The sequence below is a fragment of the Sinocyclocheilus rhinocerous genome, unplaced genomic scaffold (assembly GCF_001515625.1).
Source record: "Sinocyclocheilus rhinocerous isolate Xijiao unplaced genomic scaffold, SAMN03320098_v1.1 scaffold1441, whole genome shotgun sequence".
In the NCBI taxonomy this organism is placed as follows: domain Eukaryota; kingdom Metazoa; phylum Chordata; class Actinopteri; order Cypriniformes; family Cyprinidae; genus Sinocyclocheilus; species Sinocyclocheilus rhinocerous.
In genome coordinates, this window is record NW_015654063.1 from 856,505 (window position 1) to 861,404 (window position 4,900).

The 4,900-nt window shown below is 33.5% G+C and overlaps 1 protein-coding gene across 2 annotated transcripts in view; it reads left to right on the plus strand.

Annotated features, from left to right (window-relative positions):
• The window catches only part of mitd1 (MIT, microtubule interacting and transport, domain containing 1), a 15,336-nt gene extending 11,334 nt beyond the window's left edge, over positions 1-4,002 (plus strand). Inside the window, exons 8-9 of one of the 2 annotated variants that reach the window (XM_016523314.1) lie at positions 3,690-3,774; positions 3,882-4,002. The gene's annotated coding sequence lies outside the window, so the exon portion shown is untranslated. Of the gene's footprint in view, positions 1-1,377; positions 1,516-3,689; positions 3,775-3,881 lie in introns of those variants that run through there. The other variant, XM_016523315.1, reaches the window with a different exon arrangement.
• The last annotated feature ends 898 nt before the right edge of the window (positions 4,003-4,900 follow it).

Consider the following 4,900-nt stretch of genomic DNA (forward strand, 5'->3'; position numbering starts at 1 on the left):
TTTTTTTTTATATTTTTGGAAAAAGGTCACCCAAGGCTGCATGTAATTGATCAGAAATACAGTAAAACAGCAATATTGTAAAATATTATTACAATTCAAAATAAAACATATAGTTGTTTATTCCTGTGATTGCAAAACTGAATTTTCAGCATCATTACTCCAGTCTTCAGTGTCACATGATCCTTCAGAAATCATTCTAATATGATGATTTGGTGCTCAAAAACATTTATTACTATTATCAATGTTTTTAAAGAATCCTTTTTTTCAGGATTCTATGATGAATAGAAAGTTCAAAAGAACAGTACATGTATTTGAAATAAAACAGCTTTTGTAACATTAAAAAATGTCTTTACTGTCACTTTTGATCAATTTAATTTGTGCCTTTGCGGAATAAAAGTATTAAAAATAAAATAAAATATGTAAATAAAAATAAAATAAAACTGAACTCAATTTAAAATACATACAATAAAGAAGAAGAAAAAAATTCTCAATGCATACTTATACTGTAATACAGAGTATGTCAAGTATGTATAGAATACATGATGAATCATTAAAGTTTAGAAACAAAAGAATTTAACCATATATAAAGTATACGCACATATTTCGACAAACAAATCCTTACAAAAAGAAAGTATTTACATACATAGGTATGCACGCATGCACACACAGAAAGAAATTCAGACCACAATCATAATGACATTTAAGAAAAAAGACAATGAATGGGTCCCAGATCTAAAAAAAAAAAAATATACAAAAGTAATAATTTTTTTCTAAAAAAAAAACTCACCTCAGAGTTTTGAATTGTAGTGTATATACACAAAAATAGAAGATTCATTTTTCATCCAGCTTAAGTGACCTTTGAGTGGAATATGACGGTGTTTAAATGATTTGCATACAAAAACTGACCTACTCTGACGTGTGGATGCAAATGCATGACGCAAACCACAGTTGTTCAGTTGTCTTAACAGTGATATTTTCAACTGTCTCTTTAACAAATCATTTACAAACACAGGAGGAATATAAATCAGAAGTGATGCTCTGGATACCTGCAGTTGACCTGACTGCTCTGTTCATATGCTCATGCTATCAACATATACACACTTGCTCTTGTTGATAGAGTGCTGGGTGGTGTGTTGATGCCTTCACTCGGCCAGCAGCAGCACACTCTCTCTGCTCCAAAAGCTGTTCAGTGTTTAGTAAGAAGCTTAGGCATGCAGGGAAAGCATGAGTTGCCAGTCAACTCCTTACTGCCAAACATCAAATCCATCAATGTGTCTCTTTGTCAGAGCCTGCTTTTCCTTTTCCTTTTCCTCTTCCTTGCTTTCTTTATTTCAGTAGTTCCTCTCCTGATTTTGCTTTCTCCGGTCTGTCTTTCAGTTCCTCCATCTCTCTGCATGTTTGTGATTGGGACAGAGCTGCCATGGTTCATAGGATGTAAGGACATCATGTGTATCTTTTAAAAGGAAGAACAGAAGCTAAATCACACAGAAACGAGGAAAGAGAAGGATTTTTACTGACAAAGAAAGTGATGTCATTTATCTTGCTTAATATTATTTGAAGTACATATGTTTTGCTGTCCAGGGTAACTATAGTACAGCATCGTTCATAGCAATTTCATTACTTATATATGATATATAAATATTCAATAAGTAATCAAAGTCAGTCATTAGTATTAATGTTTAAAGTTCGGGGTCGATAATATTTTTGTTTTTGAAAGAAAATATTTTATTACGCAATATTACAAAATATCTCTATTTTAAATTAATGCATGTTCTTTTGAACTTTTTATTCATCAAAGTATCTTGAAAAAATTTTATCACTGTTTCTACAAAACATCTACAATAAAGCTGTCCATCTGTCCTCAACATTAATAAAAACAAATGTTTCTTGAGCAGCAAAATGATTTCTGAAGGATCATGTGACACTGAAGACTAAAGTAATGATGCTCAAAATTCAGCTTTGCATCACAGGAATAAATTACATTTTAAAATATACATTAAATTAGAAAACAATTATTTCAAAATGTAATAAAGTTGCTGTTTTACTGTAATTTTGATCGAAATAAATACAACTTTGGTCAGCAAGGGACTTCTTACCGACCCCAAATTTATGAACGGTATTGTATGTAACAAGGTTTTTGGTGCATTGTTTTTCTGTGAGAATTTATTTGTCATGGCAGTATTTTCAGTTGGGAAGTTTCCGATTAATCTAGAGTTGCAGGATTAGTGCTGAGTGAATGCTTACACTGATCTCTATGCAGTGCCGTCCAGCACAAATATTATCTTTATATTCTGTGTGATTTGTGTCTGATGCTACTGTAGGTATCAGCCTTGTTGACATGGCAGTGACTGCTTAGGAAAAATGTCATAGTCTGCGTAATGTTTCCCCCCCCAAATGTTTTTAAGAAGATCCCTCAGCTACATGAGAATTCAATCTTGTGTACTCAAACATGGAGACATATTTTATTTAATAATTTTAACAATTAACACTAAGAAACATGTTGAAGTTTCTTCTGTGTAAATTAGGAAAGCAATCACAGAGCAGCAAATGTCAAAAAAAGGGATGGACTGGGTGGACTTTGCATGTTTTTTTTCTGTTGCATATCTGCATTATCAAGGCATGGTCAGTGATAAGAAAGGTTTGTTGTTATAATAAAGGATAGTGACGCCTATAAGGTTGAAATAAGTGTGAGGAACATTGTCCAAATAAAGGACACAGTCTCACATATTTCACTTAATATCTACGTAAACAAGACAACTGGTTCTAAACAACTCCGTTTGACAATGAGGAAAGAGTACTAAATAAATAACAATCTAGCTTGTATGCCAATTACTTGGTTACTGACCCCTGATTTAACACAGTCTGCATTTAATATGTGATTCATGTAGCACATAACAGACTTGATTAAAGTAAAACAAAAAATCACTTATATACACTACCATTCAAAACATAAATACAGTAAAAACAGGAACGCTGTGAAATATTATTACAATTTCAAGTAACTATTTTCAATTTAAAATGTATTTATTCCAAAGCTGAATTTTCAGCAGCCATTACTCCAGGCTTATTATTTTTTGTGGTAACTGGGATACATTTTTTTCAGCATTCTTTTATTAATCGAAAGTTCAAATGAACAGTGTTTATTTGAAATAGAAATTTTCAAATAAGTTTTTTTTTAAATGTCTTTACTGCTACTTTTGTTCAAGTTCATGCATCCTTGCTAAATTAAAGTATTAATTTCTTCAAAAAATATTAACTTACTTTCCTCAAATTTTTAACAGTATTGTATGCTCTAAACTAACATAACATCCATAATTTTCAGTAATGGAAAAACACATGGAAAATATGACTGCAGAAGAAACCTTTGGTCTCTGTTGGGTTGAGAAAAGCCTTCTGTTATCAGATCCAGAATTTAGCCACATTGCCACACCAGAGATATGCCATTCCTCTAGTATTTTACATGTCAATAAATTACTCGTTTGCTGCTCTCCTTTGTAGAACAACTACTTCACTTTATTGTGAATTTAAGAACAACAAGTAACAGTTAATAGTTAGTAAACTATAATTTGCTATTGTCTTACTACATTAGACTAGAACATTCCCTTTGATAATTCCACTGACGCTTTCCATACCCCGCCTGTATTTCTTTTTTACTCCTCATTCTGTCTCATCTGATTTCTGTGTAACAGTCCTCATTAGCAGCTGTACTGGTGAAGATGAATGTTCTGGAGGCTTCAGGAGACCCAGAGGGAGAAGGCAGTGACGACTTAACAGGTCAGAAATCTTTCAGTAAAGCTCAATGCTGTCATGAGTTAATCCAGTCTCAGTTTTTTATAATATATGACATACTATTCTAAAGGCATGATATGTTTGATGTTTAGGAAGGAAGAAGTCCAGGTTAAAGTCTAAGTCACGCCTGTTTGGGAAGATAAGGAGGAAACAGGATGATAGTGGCATGAAGCCGAGTCAGTCTGAAAGTGACATCCCACTGAGTGTGGACGACTCAGAGTAAGTGTTCACAGTGTCAGCATGGTGTGATTGAAGAAAAGCTAAACTCACCAAAGTTAACATCAACAAATTAAAAATGGACAATGTTTGATCATAAAGTTAAACTTTGAAGCAAGTTAAAGCTATACACGATTTGATGATCCCTTGTGAAAATGAAATGTACGTCGTTGCATTGAATGTAGTGTACTTCAAATCTTAAAAGTATATTTAAAAAAACTCTACTTGTAAAGTTCACTTGAAGTAATAATGTAAAGTTTAAAGAGTTAGTTCACCCAAAAATTCTGTTATTAATTACTCACCCTCATGTCGTTTCAAACCCGTAAGATCTTCGTTCATCTTCAGAACACAAATTAAGATATTTTTGATGGAATCTGAGAGCTGTCTGACCCTGCATAGACAGCAATACAACTGAAATGTTCCCAAGTCCAGAGACGTAGTAAGGAGATTGGTAAAATAATCCATGTGACATCAGGGGTTCAACCGTAATTTTTACGATGCTAAGAGAATACTTTTTGTGCGCAAAAGAAAAAAAATTCAACAATTCGTCTCCTCCGCATCACCCTGTAGTGCTATTTTGGAGAATATCAGCTGGACGTAAACAGCGTATGCTGTTCTGTGTCAGCTGCGTGACGCCGGATCTGTTTCCTACGTTGTTGTGATTTGATCTGAACGAAAACAGCATATCCATGTGACGCAGCTGACACAGAACAGCATACGTTGTTTTACGTCCAGCAGATATTCTCCAAAATGGCACCAGGGTGATGAATTGTTGAATAAAGTCTTTTTTTCTTTTTTTTTTCTTTTGCGCACAAAAAGTATTCTCGTAGCTTCGTAATATTACGGTTGAACCCCTGATGTCACATGGATTATTTTACAGATCTCCTTGCTACGT